This window comes from Nomia melanderi, chromosome 1 (genome assembly GCF_051020985.1).
Source record: "Nomia melanderi isolate GNS246 chromosome 1, iyNomMela1, whole genome shotgun sequence".
In the NCBI taxonomy this organism is placed as follows: domain Eukaryota; kingdom Metazoa; phylum Arthropoda; class Insecta; order Hymenoptera; family Halictidae; genus Nomia; species Nomia melanderi.
In genome coordinates, this window is record NC_134999.1 from 856,132 (window position 1) to 876,997 (window position 20,866).

A 20,866-nucleotide genomic window follows, 5' to 3' on the forward strand; every position below is an offset into this window, starting at 1 on the left:
TAGCTTTTGGCCATGCTTCCCTGCAACGGACGTGTTATCGCGGACATGCGAGTTTCTAAACTGGAATATTATTTCTATGTTTAATAGAATGTCAAGAATGTTTGGATGGCATCGGTACGTTGGTTTTTAAGATATATACCATAGAGAAAAACTGAGTATGCCAATACCCTTTTCGATACATTGCGTGGGAGCGTAGGAACGTAGAGGGCGAGGTTCAGCGGAAATTGAGCGCTGTTATTAAACCTGATCCTATTTATACATTATTCATCAATGGTACTTTCACGATGGGAATTCGAAAGACAATAGAAACTATACGATCTTTCATATGTCGTTGAAAGCATCGCTGCGAAATGCAATAAGAGAGTGCAGCGAAGAAATTTACCTCTGTTCGATGCATTTTTTCCTCCCTTCATCTGTGACCATAACAGAGCAAAACACTACCCCACCCCTCGTGGAACGGTTTGCGAGTAACGTACACCATTGGTGTCCGAGCGTAGCCGAGGAGAGACGACCTTTAACACGACCATGGAGAGTGGATTCTACACGCAATAGTTTGAGCTTGCGCAATGCTTTCGAAAGGCGCGTCCTGGCTCCGTCGCTTTCGAGCTCGGGCTTTTACTCGTCGACGAGCTTTCGTGCTGGAGCGTGTGTGTCTTTCTTCGCGTATCCGAGAAACGAACAAGAAATAATAGGAGAGTAAAGGGGTTTCTCGCGTTCCTTGCGTTCTCCTGGACAAATATTTCCGCATCTTGAACAGAACACGTTACGTTAGTTCCACCCACCGAGTGTAAATCGAGTCGGTTCGCCCGCGAAAATGTAACAACCGAGTGGATAGGTTCCTCAGAAATTGCTTTCGATCGAGAGGTCAAGTTGGAAGATCGGTCCCCGCGCTGTAGATCGCCAGTGAATCATCTCGACGAGAAGCTCCATGGCGTGAGGCATCGGAACGGTGAACCGCCTACCCCTTTGTGAAAGTCTGAAGCTTGACAAAAGTCAGGTATGTCCAGACGCATTTTCTTTTCCTAGAGTCGGTCTTCTTGGACGTTCGCGCAGGCTGGCGAATTTACCCTCGATACGCTTACATAGCTTCCTTGGACCGCTACCGGCTTTGTCTAGTCGCTTTTTCACTCGCTGTTGCAGTCAAGTGGACATGAAATTGTTCATCGAGTCGTATGAGGGTGTGATATCTTTATATGTATATACTGTATTTATATGTCGTATCTTTTGAGGATAATATAATTCGATATCGGCTTTTTACTGTTACTTCACCGGCGAAAATAGACCCGAAGACAAATTAAAATGATTCGCGTTTTCGCGACTTACGTTAAAACACCGTAATGTTACATTAATGTTAAATGTTTTGTGGAAAATTCTAGTCGGCTACGCGCGGCGCAGTACTTCGCCGACCCCTCCTATCACCTTCCATTAACCAGCGAGAACTCGAAGAGAAATTTTGCTACGTTGGAAACCTTTTAGTAGCTTTTTTCACACACTATTTACCTTCCATTCCGTAAAAGTCGAGAACGCGATCAGTGGTAACCCATTTATACGATAGGGCGTGGAGAACCGAAAGTACTTTTAATAACGAATCAATTGATTCTAAGTGGAAGATCTGAAATTACAAGGAGTCCGAGTTGCAGGAATTTTCAGACTCGAACTAGAAATAACGGTTGTTGTGTTCCTTTCCGACAACCGACAGCCCACTGGCGACAGTCGACAACTGAATACAGGTCAATTTGGCCTGTAACTTACCGTTCATATGTAATGACATTCCTGGCTTCTTGCAACAGGTTAGCGAACATTATTTCGGAGTCTGAACGAATATGGAGACGTATTAAAGAATTTTACGTAAACTCGCGATTCCTTTTATTTCTCAGAACAGTGGAAAATTATTGGAGTACACGCAAAAGATATGATTTTCACATACCAAGAAGTGTTCATCTGTACATCGATGCACGGTGCGCGTAAAAAACGTTCGTGTAACCATTAATTTTGAAAGAATGTCGTAGGAAATAAATTCCAATTATTGTTGGATAAAAATAATAAATATGGATAGTTATTATACTATCCTGTGTACTTCTTGCAATCAATACAACGACACCTAAACTCAACATGTTTAACCCCTTCGGACTTGAAATTTGTTCAATCCAATTTAAAATACGAGTATGCTTTCACTATTTTCGTTACATTTTTGTTTTTGTTTTGTTACGGCTGAAGCTTAAATCTCTACAGAGTAAATATACAAGATGAAGCTGCTAGTGTTAACAATCGGTAAAACAGGTATCTATTTGTGTATTTTAAATTTAAAACTTGGGCTAACGTCAGCACTTTGAATTTCTTTACAGCAATGAGAGTAATGCTTATTACAATGAACCACAAGTCTGGAGAGGTTAAGTGCATTCAACGTCATTAATGGATATAGTACATTTTACGTAAAAGTTGCTAAAACTGTGATAGAGGAGTAAACACATTGTCAGTTTGCATAATCGTTACGGCTCTAAATTTCCTCGCGACATTATGAAATTTTGAATGTTGTGAATGGAACGCGGTTCACGATTTACAAGACAATTAACGAGTAGACTTCGCGCAGTATATAGTAATCTGGGTTAGGTGCAAGTCGTATTTTAATTTTTAACTTCTCTATATTCTCCTGAGAAGTTCACGTAAGTAGCGAAATTATATTTTCATAAAGTTAAGACTTGCAATTAGTATTATAAAAAAAAAAATAAGAAGAAAGGTTATTGTTTATTCTGGGAATTCAATTAATTTACGAACATTTTACGTAAAATAATAACTTTAACGGTGGATAATTACTTTCGTATACGTATAATAAAAATTATTTATTTAATATATTATTATTTATTTATTGTAAAATCGTTGATTTGTTAATATGTACTGACGCAACTTCGTTGTCATGACACTTTCTCTATTACGCTTTGCAATTTTTCTGTATTTTTCGGTTTCTGCTCCACATAATATTTCGATGGGGATTAAGGTCGGGACACTTTAGACATTAATATGTATTTCGGTCGTATAAAAATGTTTTAACGATACTTACAGTGCGCTCCGGATCGTTATCTACTCGGTTTACCATAAATATTTCTGCAGATGGTAATAATATCTTATGTCTGTTCTATATTGTGTATAAATTCACCACCTTTCTTTAACATCGCCGTAATACAATTTCATTATTGTTCTTAATATAATTATAATTTAAACGATTTTTCGCGAGAACAATTTTTTTTCTCCAGAATAAATGGCCTTTTCCTTGCAATTTTGCCTTTTATATGAAATACATCCAACTATAGCCGAACAATTCCGACACTTATTTTACAACGGCGTTTTTACATCATTTTCCGAGAAACATTACTCATACGTACATTAATGGCGCTTAATATATCATATAAATAGTTGTTCCGAAATTTTTAGAAATAGAGACAGTTCCTCTCGATGTTGTTATGGGAGGGTGATTTTCATTCCTTCGCATATCTTGATTCTTATATACGTCTATTTTATTATTTCAATTGTTTCATAGATATAAACAAATAGCTGTTGCCAAATCAAAACAAGTATTGTACAATTAACGTACGGAACCCAGGATGTTTACGGTGAAATAATTCTCGTTGGATCTGATTTCTTCGTTTCATTTTCATGTAAAACATTTCTATTAAATCAACTAGAAACTAAGTTATTTACATACTTGATTTTGTGACGGACAAGGTATTGCGAAATTATACGATCGAACAGGTTATTTTATATGGAGAAATAAATTGGAAGAAACGAGTAACACGTTGTCACTTGAGTTTAGTTCTTTAGAACATCAAGTTCGAAAATATCATATGTCATGTTATATGTATACGTGCACATTAATAGTATTTGGCGACAGTAGTAATTAAATTTATCTTCAATATTATGAATTTCCGATAATGTTACAGAATTATCTTTTGCTTGTATTCACTCGACGACATTTTGTGTATCTTTGATATTGATTGTTCCCGGATATGCTAGTGAAAATCGTTAAAGTTTTTCAGAATGTGGAATATCGAAGTGTGATTAAAATCGCTTACTATCGAATCGAGAAATTTGTCTCCGGCTTGCTATTGAAAAACCATGACTCTATTTCAAGGTATGAACGTCAAAAAGAAATTTATGAGCTAAAGGTTTAGAAGTCGACATTGAATTTCTTGTGTGAGGCCATTCTTTGTTACTGCTCTAATTTCCTGAAAGGATGGAAATACTTGTTCACCAACTGTTGGAAGACAAATTACAGTCTCTAGATTTCATATCGTTTATATTTCAACGTATCATATTGTTAGTTTTTTAAATAAATGAACAATTTACCATCAATTTCTAACGAAAAGTTTTGTAGATTAATTTCTTAATGAAACAAATTTAATGAAAATATGGTTCCAGTAGATATGTCGTAATCTTAAGGGAACATGTACAATTTAAGAATTAACCGGTTGAGCGCGGAACGGTTTTCTTCGACATGTGTAAAAAATGCAAATCATATAATTTTCCGTAAGGGAAAATAGGATAGTTTAGACCGGCTTCTAAATTGGAAGTATCATAGTTATATTCCATATGTAGTAAACACATTTATCTAATAGTATAAATTAATTTATAGTTTCTATGCCATTGAAAAAAAGCACTAAAATAAAAAGCTCTACAATAAGTAATAATTTTAGTCTGATGCAGTTTGTAACGTTACCTGTGGTTTAGACAAGCCATAACTTTTTACTGCTAAGTAAATTATTCATTGTGATCGATGTAATGGCAAAGAAAGATGATATTTTTAATGTTATTACATTATTTTTCTGAAACTTGCAATAGTTTTTGTTTATTACACCTGGACGTAGGTTAGTTTTGAAAATTGGACCACCTAATGATTAAATTGGAGCGGTTCGAATTAAGCGAAGCTTTATTTTCTTGAAGCTAAAATTACCTAAATCTAGAAACTATGGGAAGTGGGGTGGGAAAGTATGAGAAGGGCTATGATCGCATACAAAAATAATAGAAATAAAATTCCGAGGGGTATAATGTATCAAAAAGTATGTACCTTAAAATACAAAATTGAGGGATCACTTGTAATGATTCAAGTAAAGTCGGGAATAATTCGAGTTATTTTTATTTTCATATATTGCAGTTTGTTCTTATAGTTTCAAATACAAATTTTATTTAGGTTTCTACAGTATGCTATTCAATCAGAATTTCTATCATCAGAGTTGTTTTTATTCTTTTTATATAGTATGTAAGTATGTTGCTTCTATTTGACCTTGTATATAATAATTATCTGTAGTGTGCATTTTATACATTTCTTAATCAAAATAACTTAGACCGTTGCTGTGTTAAACGCATTTTTTTATAATCAGTCACATTATATTTCAGTCAGTTCTTTAGATTCATGTACCAACCACAGTACTACGATTCTTATTTCTTATTTCTTTCTGTTCAAAGATATCAACACGTATTCACTTTATGGAAGTATTCGCTGAAGTGGTCTAAGATAGGAAACTTTTCCCTACATGTATACTTGTAGGGAATTAATATAAATGTTTGTTTGCCAAAATTGTATTGATAAATAAATAGCGCGTGGTTCCGTATTCAAACGGGTAGAATACAACTTGTATACATATATATGTTCACCGCTCTCTGACTATCTAACTGAAATTTCAATCATTTTTTATGGGAATAAAGTTAGTATAGTGTAATTTCATCTTATTTTGGCAGTTTAATAAATAATAAATAACTCAAATAAATATCTATCTTGATCGTGGAAATATAAACCATATTAGTGGTATAAAATTGCTAAATAGATTACTAACTGTTGATAATTTAATAAATTCATGTATAATGTTATATGATGAGAGAGATCTGTAACGGAGGAATAAACAGAGGAGGAACTGAACAGTACACAGGGTGCAGTTACGAAAATTGTTTATCTTTCTTTTTTAAGTACATGAGAAAACTTACATATCAGTCTAATGCATAAATATGGGATAGAAATGTTCCATGCTTCCTAGCGTATATTAGGAATGTAGGAAAATTGGGAAATGCTCGTTGCAGCAGTGGTATGGCGCTAAAATGATTAGCTAGTTAATGAATTTCAAGATTATTACTTGAAATTCCTTTTACATGATTACGTTTCTAGAATATTAGATAAATATAATATGTAATATTCAATGTTGAAAAGAAGTCTGAATTTCAGCACACTATTTTTTTTTAAATTTTGTTTAGATACCTACATCGACAGTATTTGACGAATAAAGACTAAATTTCAAATTTCAGGTTTGGAAATTCATCGGTTTAGTAGTTTTGCATATATAAAGTTCATTAACAAATATGTATATAAAATGGGATTGGTAGCTCCGATTTTGATGATTTTGAAATATATTGTCAAGATCATCATTTTAAACAACTTTTTCTTTGAAAAAAACCAGCATTTTTCTAGTTTTCGAAATAATTGCAAAAAACTTCTTCCACTACTGCGTGAAAATGTGTCTGGAACGCAGCACGGGTATAGCCGCACGTTCACGACGATTCAGCCGTTAATCTTCTCGAGATAAGTTGCAGTAGTTCGGTACGATGTTTCGATGTTAACGTTACGATGTTAAAAGTAAGATTAACTTAAATAACAGAAATTTGTATGAGTAGGTCTGTATTTTATGGGGTGGAAGTACAGTTCACCGTCCACGTTATCACTTTATAATTCGTAAAAATCCTATATTCTCGTAAAGTCGGTTTAATTGTAATTTCAAGACAATGACTTACAAGAATCTTGAACTCAAAATTCTTAGAGGAATCTTTTAAAATATCGAAGGTACGTTCATGTATACATATTGAATTTAATGTAGTGGTAGAAGAAGTTTTTTGCGATTATTTTGAAAACTAAAAAAAGAAACCGCTGGTTTTCTTCAAGGAAAAATTTGTTTGAAATGATCACCATGAAAACACATTTAAATACAGTCAAAATCGATGCCGCCTATACCATTATATATGCATATTTATTAATTAATTTTATATAAGGATAATTTGTAAACCAATGAATTCCCAAATCTTAATCTTAAAATTTTGTCCTTTTCATCGAGTACCATCGATATATGTAAAAAATGTTAAAAAAAAAATGTTGCCTCAAAGTAAAGTGCAACCGAATAAGATATTAAGAACTATTAATAAAGTTATTAATATATTATAAGTATGTGTTTACATATTTATATTGCTACCAATTTTCCTTGACAATATATTTATTATATATATATATATATATATATATATATATATATATAGCATTTAGTTAGTTGAAAATTGGATACTTATATAAGTCGGAATGTTTATTAAAAGTTGTATACTGTTTAAGAATAGTTTGATGTAAATGTATTCCAAATAACTGTTCTTCTAAACGTAAAAAGTTTTTATGTGTATATTTAATGTGCAGCATAAATGTAGTAGCTTTAGGAGTTAAAATTTTTCAATTACTGAATAAACCAATAGGCTGTACGTGCCTTTATTAATGTGTTATTTTATTTTTCAAAATAATACTTTGCTTTATTTTCCACTGGTACAATTTACTCAAAAGTCTGTAATTGAATTCTCAAAATAATCGTATATTTTTTTAAAGGCAAATCTTTCTATATTTTCTCGAAAGATCATAGTCTTATGATCTTTGTTCAATAATTGTTTATTACAAAGTTATGCACCTTTAAGTGGAATCTCTTTTTTTCATAACTTCCCCTCGATTTTGAATTTTTATTGTAAAGTGATATGAAGATTTGGCTAAAGTGTCATCTGTACAATAAATAGGGACTATAATAAATATTTTAGAATTTTTTTTTCAGATTTTTACAGAACTCACAACAATGATAAATTAGGTCTGACCATTAAAGGTCCATATTACCGACCATGTGAGTGAAAAAGCATTTTGTTGGCGCAGCGAAGGGTTAATATCCATAAAATAGTGAAAATATGCGCATAACAATTATTCGTACATTTACAGTAAAAAAAAAATAATAAGACTGATTTAATCGAACCTTTTCAAGGATATTGGCATATATGTGTACATTTGATTTTAGTTTAACATGAAAGTCCATCGAACAGGGACTTGCTTTATTTTTGTATAATTTACATAACCAACATCCTCCGTCTTTGTATTGCTTAATTTGTATCAATTTGAACAAAATAAACTGCAGTCAACTTTAAAATTATAATCATCTTTGCCGTAAAAAAAACTTCAGCTCTGAAGAGATGAAAGAGCAGAATATCACTAAGTTGTAATATTTTAATATTTAGTGGGATTCCCTTTTGGATTATGAGTTCATTGTTACAAACAACCCCTTTTTAAAACACTTCGTAATTAAATTCGGTTTGACCATATTTTTATTTTAGAAGGTCCCAAATGTACTGAACAATATTTCTATCTGAAAACCGTGGAGGTATGTTCAAATATTTTCGAACATTATTTAAGACTCATGTTTGTGTATCGGTAGTTCAATGCTTTGGTTAGCTTGAATATATTAAGATGAAGTATTTCAATCGAATTGAACAGCATGGTAAAGTAAAGATGTGCCTTTATCATTTATATTCAAATTCATCAAAATTGAAAAAAAAATTCCTCTTAGATAGTTAGTTTAAGATAAGCTGTTTGGTAAAATGTCGCTGTACATATGGCTGTAATCCATAATTGACGAAACTGACAATCGAGTAAAATCATATTAAAATAAAGGGGATTGTTTCTTCTCTAAATTATTAGTTGTCCGATTTTTTCGCCTATTTTCCTTGTGGATCTATCTTTCGTATTATTTTTGTCTATTAATGATTTCTTGTATAGTACATCTTGATTATTATGAAAATTTATAATAATTTGTCGTTCTCCTGGTGCTGTGTTTTCCTCTTTTTGAGTAATTAGTAATTAAAGTTAACAGTAATTTCTAATGGCGAAGTGCAACATTAAATTTTGAACCTAACAATATTATGTGATCGTTTCCAGGCAACTAATACCTCCAATATTTACATTTAATGTTCTCTATTATAAACAAGGTACATATCAAACTACGAATGAAATAGTAAAAGTGTATGAATACTTATTATTACGCACATATTTTTACTATTTTATGAATATTAATTAATACTTCAACACAGTTCAAGGATTCGCGTCAATTCTGTTTTCAAGTTATTCTAAAGACTTCAAAGAATATGAATGTGTATAGTTTTTGTTCTATAACAATTTTCCTAATGAACGATGTTCTACAATATATTTGTTAAAATTATTCACTGTACAAATAGTTTTTACTTTGTGTATTTTGTTTTTTACAGTTGATGAAATGAGGCTCAATACTTCACAATCAACTGTTCAACGCCCATATATTTATACTTTAAAACACGTGAAACAGAATCACATGGGTATTTACCTTAATTAAACATTTGAGGGATTGAGTTCTAGATTCATCCACTGTACGTGTAATGTGTATTTACTTAGAGGCGTATACATCTCTATAAAATAGGAATTTCTCATTCAAGACTAATATCCTTACACATACAGCGTAAATTGATTCATTTTCTCTTTATGAAAACAAAATTCATCCCAACCACTCCCTATCCATAAGGGTTTTTTTGCGATTTTGTAATTTTTACATCGTTATACAGTGTTTATCATTGGATATGTATTCGAAACGCATCAGTAAGCTACATATACGTCTTTTCATTGTGCGATTACTCTCACATAAATACTGTCCATTTGTAATTTATTGATGCAACTGAAATATGGATAAGGTAGGCTTCCCTATAACCTCGTTAAAAAATTCTGCGTTGAACGGAATTCACATTTACAGATTTTCCATTAAGTTCCACCGACGAAGCACAGTGGGCCAGAATTGTAAAAATGCGCGTAAAAGTCAAATGTTCTACTTTGCTAGAAATGAATGAAAGAGCTATTAATACTTCAACGTACAGCGTAACTATTGGTGTAAAAATAAATTGCCATAGTTCACTAAAAACTGTTTAAAAGAGTTTTGATATTGAGAAAAATGTCCGTCTCAAAAAGATCACACGATTTTCGGGAAACACCGTACATTGAAACATATTTTCATATAGGTAACAGTTTTGTCTGATTTAATCATACATTGTTAAAGGACATTTTTTTACCTATAAGTGTATGTAAAATTGATGGAAATATTCTTATTTCTACCTTATGTTAAATACCTTTTCGCAAAGGTCTATTTTCTCCTATTTTCTGATTTATGGATGTCTACAAAGCGCAGTTCACGATGAAATTTGCATGTGTGTATTCGGTGAAGTATACTTCGGATAAACGTGTACAGATTTTTTGCTGATACTTGCTAATTGCGGAGTAGTAACAATAACAGTATATTTAATGCGTAATCTGCTGACGCCACGGCGCGTCGTACGAGGCAAAACATTTGATTGAGATGTTTCAGTGTGCAAAACTAAAACGAAAACGTATATTTGAGAAATACTAAGTGCGCGGTAATCATTTTTTTCATTTAAAATCTTTGCAATTTTACAAGCCTCCTTTCATTAAAAACATGTTCGAAATGCCTTGCTACGTTAAATCAGCAGAAATCGAAACTTTTGTTAACAATAGCTCTTTAGTTATTGAGTTTTAAGGCTATATTTATATAACATTTTTTACTTAAAATTACATTTTGAATCAATTGGCAAAGTTTCTTACGGTGAAACACCTTCATACGGGTAGTGTTATAAGGGCAGTTTCTCATCTTACTAAAAAAACAATATCAGAATCGGACTCTGAAACCCCGAAAATCCCAAAAACATGTTACTTTGTAGCTATTGATATAAAAGTAACAGAAATATGAGTTTTGTGTTAGTTTTTATGATTTTGGCCCACTGTGCAGTGTCGCCTTTTAGATATTGATTCACCTTCTTCCTGTGCTTGTATTATTTTTCCATTTTTTCATTTTTATAGATGCTTTTCAACATCTTTTTAACCGCGGTATAAGGGAGCCTACTGTGCAAAGTTAATTTAGCGATGAAGTCATGAAAATCTGAAGCAAGGAATTTGCGACATAGCAACTATTTTCGGATCTATTAACGTTACCGAAAGTGCGTTGTAATGTCTTGTTTCCAGAAGATTAAGATCGTCAATTTAGTGTCCTTTCTTTATATGTGTAACTTGGAATTTTGAACAACATATAATTGAAAAGTAGTTGGAGTATCTACTACATAAGACAAGAAAATTATATTAATTTGATAAAATACGTCAACAGAAGAATGAACATTATTGATCAAAATTTAAATATGGGCTAGTAGTTTCATTTCAAAAATTACTGTCGAACCTATTGAAGATTTTTAAAATGTGTCACTTCAATGTGAGTATATATCTATAATATATCTATAATATATTTGTTTTATGATATAGAGTTAAAAATGTCGATTAAAAGTGATGTTTGCGTCAAAATTATAATGTTTGAAATAATACGAATGCACGTTTTTAATAATTCAAAATGTTATTTTAGGATTTCACTCATATGATTATGACCTTTCGAAGAAATATGAAGATTTGTCAGCCCTTAAACAAGTATAACTATTTTGTGACTTCAATCTGTGAGATTTTCAAATGGATTATATTAGTGGAAAATAAAATAATAATGTGCTCGCCAATTGAATTTCCTGATCTGTTATCAATCGATTTCTTTCTGTGAGGCATGATTAAAGATATTGTACATAAAGACGTTCCGACAACAGTAGTGGACATGGGAACGCATACATATTTCCATTAACTGTGCAAATATATCTTCTGATACGATACTGAGAAATAGACACATTCGTGTTGCGCGCGATAAGTGTATTGAGCTTGGCAGATAACATTTCGAATACACATTAAAATAACAATTTATTATTAGTATATGAAGCAATGAAGATGTATATTTTATGTTTGCAATTAATTTTTCTTGGATTTTAACCTTTTATCGTTTTACTTGACAAGATTTTCGACCAATGGTCAGTAGAAGGATATTTTAAGGTGCTGATAGTCGGATGTATTTTAATCTTACTTATTTAATGGTAAAAAAACAAGTTACCCTGTTAAAAAAGTACTCCTATTAGTGAAATCTCGGAAGATGTGACTTCGAGATGACTTTCACTCCTGTAGTTTAAACAAATAATGTTATATTGTATTTTCTACGTAAGGAATTTAAATGAAAAGCGTTATCTATGAAAACTATCATTAACACTCGCACGGAATAAAAATTTTATATTTCACTTTTTTTAACAGTTTGAAAGAAAACTAGATTTTTTAGTATTCTTCAAGAATTTTATAACGTCTTATATACCACGATTATTTCCCATTTATTAGTTACGGTATTATTGATGACTCTAGTTCATCTCCGCGTAATGTACACATAGAACGTATTTACATACACACCTGTAGAGTAACGTATCGGTATGTACACTTATATAGTCTTCTTTGTTCGAAACCTATTTAATATTTTATCCTACATCTAACGAAGGAACCGTTTCAATCTCCACATGCTGTTTTTGACGATACTTATGTGAGATGTAGTTCGTATAAAAATATTTGACACGCATTTTTTCTTATTGGCTAATATCCACATTGAGGGAGTGAAAATACCCTCTAAAGTTGAAGGTTGAGAATATACTTTTTAAATTATATGTGACACTAAGGGGTGTAGGAAAGAAATTTTTGTTGTTCGTCTTTGAACAGAGACTTTAATTGCATAAGAAACGTTTTTTAAATGTCATTTGTATGCACTTTTTATTCATTCTTCTTGTTAAATAGTTTTCTATTATCATGTACTTAAATCTGTTTATGAAAACTTGGCATCAAAATAGAGGACACGTGTTTTTGGAGTTTTTCGTTTTTTAACATTTAAATATAATTATTGAACGCATAATTTTGTTCGCTCTCGTGGAAAAAAGTGTTTGTAGATAGTATCGAGAATCTTTTGTAGATAGTATTATGTGTTAAATTTCACAATGATTTTGGTAAACAAAGTTTATTATAAAGGATAATATTGTGTTTCATAGTATTAACTGATTTGTTAATAACTGGATTTGGTGCCGGAGCTATACGTAAAAATAACGAAGATCTATTTTGTATTTTCTATTGACATAGAAAAAAGTTTATTCAACTTATCAACTAACTTTATTAGTTGCAAAGGAACTTATAAATAATACAGAAATATTATATTTGTTTTATATTATTTGACATATCATACGCTCATACTATTTTATATAAGATAATTAGTATGAAATTTTATATGAAATAATTATTCATTTGAATAATTACGCCTTACTATTAATTTTAATAATGGAGGTTTCGCAATAATTTCTTTATTGGGGAGGAACTCTATTCTTTTTTACATGGAGAAAAAATGCATATCAATGACTGGAGCACTTCCTTTTAGTAAACTAAAAACGTCATTAATTTTTGTAAATATAAACATATCTCCATGCAACAAATGCGTAGAAATCTGCAGTTCAGTAATTAATACTTGTGACAAAACGAATGTTCCTTAAAACCCATTCAATTATATGCAAATATCTGCGAAAACATTATACATACCAGCGTAACGAAGGCAATGTTTAACAAAGAATATTTTTCTATTTTTAATATTTTGAAATACAAAGAATAATTGATTGTTTCAAGCTTTGCTGTTAAACACGACACTAAAGGCATGTTATGAAGGAAACACGAACATGTAAATTTGGAAATAAGAATATCTCAGAGAAGGTTAATGTGTTTTTAAATACTCTTTACAAGAAAGAAGGTGAAATTTGAACTCTTTAAGATTAAGAATCTTTTTAATTTTCAGGTTTTACGTAATTGTTACAACTGATATTCTATTATTCACTAACAGAATTGAATGATTTTTTTATATACTTATGTTTCATAACTATTAGAGGGGATTCTCGGTTAACAACTGTAAGCGACTTTTATGAATCTTTTTTAAACTCGGCATTGATAGTGCGGGATTAAACCTTTCTGCGTTGTTAACAGAAGGTTTTGAAGTATTAACATATTTTTATATTAAGTTCTTTGTATCATTAACGAAGTATTGTGCAGGACTTGCGATGCCTTTCGACGATGTAACCGTTGCTGTGCAGTGTAACAGCTGTCACAGTTATTAGAACAGAAAAAATAAGACTAATCTTAAAGTTAGATAATTTATGTTGGCATAGAACCTAGTTTTGAAAAGAAAACATGGAAAGTAAAAAAGCTGTTTTTTTTCGTATATATTTTGGGGCTATATCGTTAAAAAAATATTAAAAACGAAAAATGAAATAATGATTGTTCTGATGCACAGTGAGGTATTTGCACGATCCAGGCTGCCATAAGTCAATTTTACAGATTTTACCCAAACTATATAATTTTTACTGTTTGAAATAGCTGAATATGTAATGAATAATGTCCTAATTATTTTTTTTATCCTTGGAACATGCGAAAAGTGCTGAGTTTTCTCAAAAGTAGTCATTTTTCGACTACGCGTTTTACTTTTGAAATTACTCGTAACACTTTATACATATTTTGGGCACATACGAATTTTTCTTTTCTTTTCTTTAGTATGGAAGAAAGTATCTTCTCAAGTGAGTATATGCTATGCCTTTAATAGTTCATTATCTTTTTACCATGTATTTTTATGTAAATATTCACATTTTAATATAACCAATACATTATCGATGTTTCTTAGCGCTGCACTACTTCGGGATTGATTTTTTTACAAATCTAGGTGCCTCCAAGCATTCCTTCAAGCAAAATTGTATTCATTACGGTTTTGAAATTGCGATCCGAAAATAAAATGTTCCGCATACGTCCGCCATTCGTTCTAAAGTATTTTGTTAATATTTACAGCTATCGGCAATGTTACAGAAATTCATTTTCTAAAATAGTTAAGTTTAATATTTCGAAACTGCTTCTTATACATTTATATCACTTTCAAGTTTAACAATTTTTCAAGGGAAATTTTCTGATTCTTTAATTTTGCTAGCTAGTATAGAAAATTTACAAAAAGTCAATAAATTAAACAATGTATCATGTAAATCATGTAATATATCATATATAAATATATAACTTTTTATATAAATATATGAAATTATATGTAATTTATATTAATACATTTATTGTTATTCGTCATATAATTGTATATTATTATATATTATTATATTACATTTATTATATTTACATTGTTGTAAAAACTCGATATAAACCTGTTTTTCATTTTCGCCGTTCAGACAGAAATCCCGGTTCAACAGTCAACCGGCAACACGTTACGTTACATAAATTCATTTATATCACCAAGTTTATTTACTTTGGTTTTTTACTTCAACATCCTTTGCACGCGTTCCGCCGACATTAAGTTATCGAATGAGTTAAGGAAGGATCGATTGGTAAAAAATGAATTTTTTAGTTATCGTGCACACCAGTTTCAAAACCATAGTTTCGCGATACAGTTTAAAGTTACCTGAAAAGAATTTGGAATGTTTCAAGATGCTTGCAACATAAAAATGAATGTAGGAATTTATTATGCAAAATCTGAGCCGTAGAAAATATTTCTTTCGTTCTGTCCAGATTACGAAGCTCTGTATACGATAAACGTTTCTCGTCACATAAGCTTACGAATGTTGTAGCTTATTTTCCACTTAAAATTTCCAAGAGTTTTATTTTTTCAAGAATGGGATGATAGACTTTATTAAATATTGCAGCCTATTTGCTAAATAGGCCGCAAATTTTAATGGCGTTTAACACGTAAATAAGATGTTTCGGACTCAATTGCAAAATTCTCCCATTTAGTTTTTATTGGAAATCTGTGTAAATCCATGCAAATGTCTTTCTAATAAGCTTAATAACCTGAAAATATTTATTGTCTTTTATGATTCTCTCATACATAACTACTAAACATGTTGTAACTTTTTCATCTTTTAAAGTTTGGCTTTAAAAATTTGAGAAAATATTGCCGAAGTACTATATTAGTGATTTATGTAAAAGTATCGATTCTTTCAACCTGTTACAAGAGAATCCCCTCTTACAGTATTTGGAAAAATCATTTTATCATGTTTCATCAAGAAAATATTGTATATTAAGCATTCAAATTATTTACAGTCTTAAATCTCCAGATAGAACGTAATTGAACCAGTTTAATGTCACTGGAAAATACAGTTTATCATTCTTTTTTGCGAATTTGAAGGTGAATGCGGTTTGTACGTAATGACATTATTATCTTTTCACTTACTAAACGATGATAAGTATTCATTTATTGATTTTGTGTGTGAGGAACGACCAAGTATTAGGAGAGATTTCAAAAATAAGTTTTCTTTTACGTTTCGTGAGTATTTTATATGGTTAAAATCTGTAATTACATTAATTAGTTGTGAATATAATTACAGTGCAATAATAGTGGATTAATAATACTACAAAAGTAAGAATGAAAGATTATTCATTTATCATTGTTATAAATTATGAAAATGTTGGGGGCAATTGCAAGCCTACAACTGAAAATGTTTGCGAAAAATTCTAATTATAAATGTATAAATGTCATTAAACTTTGAAGAGACGAAAGAATTTACATACCTATAGATATACGACCCAGGAGTAGCAGATTAGTTAGTAATTTATTAATATCAATTCACTAGCTGTTACTGAAGATATATCAAAAGTATTATCCCAGAAGAACAAACTTCTAATGTTTTGAAATTGTTTAAAACCTGATTTTTTCGTAGTGTTGAAAGAAAAGAAAAGTAGAGGAAATGAATGTTCAATTTCAAGTTTTGTTGTTTCACCGATAATATGTTTGTTTGTAATTTTTAAAATTTAACCTTTTGCGAACTTTCGTATCTTTTATATAATAATTTACTGTTGGCTTTTATATCTCACAATATCTTCAAGTCAATGGTTTTGTACCTAACTTCTTTGAGGTTCCGAATTCAACAATCTTTCAGTATCATTTGCAATATAAAATTTACATTTAAGTTAGTTACATTACTTAAAACATTACATATGTATATGTATTGTAATATCATATATAATAAATGAAATATACAGATTTATAAAAAAAATTAAAAAATCACAAAAATACCCATTACATTATCTATTGTAATTTTTGTGTTTCTTACTTTTTAAGAATGACCTCAGTACTTTTGACGGATGAAAACGGGAATGCATTTTTGATCTAGAAGATATATCGTCTTCTACGATGTATCCTATACGATTATTGCAGCGAGCGATTGTAAATCTAGCTCTTATTAGGGTAAAACAAAAGGGTTTGCGGTGTCGAAACTCAAGTGTTCGGTACACATGTTCCACTTGTACCTAAAGCTTACCCATGATTTGGTATCTTCGATGCTTTTAACTGCTATGTATACAAGGAAGTGTACATATACATGCATACATATGTGCGTATAAGGCTTCCGCACATGTTTAATTCGTTGCTGTACTCTATGCTAACAGAGATCTACAGTGAGTAACTTTAATATCCGGACATTGTACAATTTTTATTTTGTAGCATTCTAATTTTGTTCATAACGAAAAAAACATATGCTCACGTACTTATACGCAAACGTACGAAGTCCGAAGAACAACAGTATTTACATAGGTATAAGTTTTATCTATATCATTTGCAATATTTCAGTGTTTGAACACTTTTATAAATTAATATACTTTTTGCTCATTGGCATAATTAAAACGTGATCTAGCACCTTGTAGGATAACCTTATTGTCGAATGACTTCTTTAAGCGAATATTCTAGTGCGATAGATGTTTCTTTACGCATCTTTACGAATTATTTATGAAAATTTTGTAAAAGTTATTAACACAAACTTTATGTTACAATATCTAAGTAAGTTTGAAGAAAGATTACAAATGTTTTTGTTGAATAATATTTAAAATATCTGCCATAAAACAGGTCAAAGTTGGGTATGGAAGATAAAGTATGGAAGATAAAGTGCTGATTGCTATGATTTGAGCTGTTCTGCTTATCGCGAACTAAAGAACGAATTAATTCTGAAATAGCCTGAATGTGGCTATCGCAAGTAGTAGAAGGGAGAAATATATTGAAAATTCAAAAAATAACAACACTTTGAATTTAAACTTTTGAAAAAATATATATTGACATGATTCGAGTATCAATGACAACCATACGTGTAACGATAACGCATGCGAAATTTCAGCTGAATCGATACAATAACTTTTGAGATACCAAAACTTAACCAATTCGAAAGATGTAGTTTCAAGAAAAATGCGTTCAAAGTTTTGAAATTCTGTGGTCAGACTATAACAGCGCCATACGAAAGGATTCTTGACTTTATTATTTTTTCGAATATCACTACAAACTTTTAGAAGCACATTTTTAGAGAGTTATACTTTTAATATATTAAATAAAAAAAGGCGATCTTTTTCCCCGGTCACATTAGAATATCCCCTCAAGTGTTAAAACGTATTGTAAATTACTTTTTTCAAATATTTTCTGTTTATACTATTTCATTATTTTTTTAGTCATTTCAACATTTGTTGAAATCGTCGAAATTTGACGATTTACATGGCGGCTATAATAACTTCGAGGAATTATGTGATAAATATTCCTTCACAATAACTGCCCTACGTTTCAAGATCCTTATTTCCAAGAAATATAGAATACATATGTAAAGTATATAGGGTGTGAATTTTATCGGCTCTAACGATTGTTCCTGTACTGCTGGTCATTGTGGAAGAAAATGGTCTAATCAAAAGTTAATCGGTTTCAAATGAGTTATAACTTACAATAAAAAAGATTTCCAAAAAATGGATTTTTCAATAAAATTTCAAAGTGACTTTGTTTCTTTTAAATTACACGGTATATTGTGGATCGTATGTAACTGCTTTTAAGATGAACTTAACGATTTACTATGTTATGATCTTGCGATGACCTTTACTTTCGAAATTTTTAATTAAACAAGGAGACCATTATGTTGAAATATTATTTTATTTCGATGAAATTATATAAAACTGAAAGGAAGGGCACACCACGCATTTAGGTAATCAACTTCACCGTATAATTTGATCGAAATAAAATAATCTTTCAGGTTAATATTTTCCTTGTTTAAGAAAAAATTTTGAAATGGTCATCGCATGAGAAGGTAGGTTGTTGAATTCGTCTTATCCCTCCGCCGACAATATGGTTTTTTTTTTATCAATGTTGTAGGCAATATGGACCATTCATCATCAGACTTGATTATTTATTCCTGTGATTTCTGTAAAGATCTGAAAAAATTCTAAGATATTCACTATCGCCTCTAATTTCATACACAAATGACACTTTAGCCAAATCTTCACATGAGTTTGTAATCAAAATTAGTCAGAGTGGAGTCATGAAAAAATAAGATTTTACTTAAAGGTGCATAACTTTGTAATAAACAAATATTGAAGAAAGATATTGTGGAATTTTGCTTATGAGATTATGGCCTTTCGAAAAAATATGAAAAGTTTGTTAGTCTTTAAAAAAGCATAATTATTTTGGGACTTCGAATTACGAGATTTTCGAGTGGGTTACATTAGTGGAAAATAAAGTAAGACCCTATTTTGGACAATAAAATTCTACAGTAAAAATTATGTATAATTATAAATTATGAACAAATTACGAAATATATATAGTAAAAGGAAGAACAACTTTTTCAATAATCTAGTATTTGGTGGTCCTCGCATACTACTGCTCTGCATTGAATACTTCGAAAACACTAACGCGGACGACTGTATGTACCATTAAAAAGGACAGAAATTATTTTATTCTCTTAGAATTCAGAATTGAACTAATCATGCGAAACAGTATTTGGAGAGTCTAACCGTTATGGGTAAATACAAGTTTCGTTAGGTGGAAGACTTAGGCAATTCTTACCATATTCTTACTATAAGGGGACGTATTTGCCTTATAACGCTGTGTTTTCTTTAATGTTGTTTTATTATAGTATGTATTCTATATGTGAGTTTAGAGCCTAGCTTGACTCTTAAATATTTTATTATAGCAACTGGCACGGTTTGGATTATTATTGACTTTTATTGGTTAGATGTTGCGAGTATCCTTGATTTTTCTTGAATGCACCATCATTCCTGTTTTATTTGCATTCAGTGTGATTTTCCACTTGTTGAAGTATCTTTGCAGTATATCTACATGTATTTGTACTTGTTTTGTTGCTATTATTGCACTGAGCGAGTGAGCATCTATTATAGTGTCATCTGCGGAGAATTTCATTTTAGGGAATTATATAAAATATATATATATATATAAAATATATTTTTTATAATATATAATTAGCGCCATAGCGCCATACAATGACGAGTGAGACTCGTGATGAAGATTTCCAGATTAATTTAACAAAACTCAATGTTGTTCATTGCCCACGGATCAGAGCGAAAAACTATTTTGCTGTTATCAATGTATTATTTTCAAATGACATTTCGACCTAAAGTAAAATAGAACATTTTGTTACATTTCTTTCAAATTGCCGATAGCAAAATGCTACACGAGCTCAGTAGCGAAAGTAAATAATACGGCAAGGGGTTAATTCGTACACGAAGGGGCCTATTGCTAAATGGGTGTATAGTACAGTAATAGTTGTACTTGGATAGTTGTTTTTTTGTTATTTTATATATTAGACCATCAATTTATACTTTATAAATCAAGTTGTTGTCTTCAAGTTGTTTCTGTTGGACTATTGTGTTTTATTTCATGTTTTCTTATACTTTATAATTTCATCCTTTCTGCTATTCTGCTGATGCAGGATAGGGGAGGTTTATCAGCCTGTAGCTGGTTAATTTTGTTGAATCTTCATTTAGTTTTAGCCTGGAAGTACCAAAGCAGTTTTTTAGGATTGTGGGTAGTAGCAGATTTTGATCATCATGTTTATT

General features: G+C 30.8%; 1 protein-coding gene across 1 annotated transcript in view; it reads left to right on the forward strand.

The window, feature by feature from the left end:
* Positions 1-570: 570 nt before the first annotated feature.
* The window catches only part of LOC116430956 (uncharacterized), a 91,957-nt gene continuing 71,661 nt past the window's right edge, over positions 571-20,866 (forward strand). The window contains exon 1 of the mRNA XM_031985781.2: positions 571-997. The gene's annotated coding sequence lies outside the window, so the exon portion shown is untranslated. The remainder of the gene's footprint in view (positions 998-20,866) is intronic.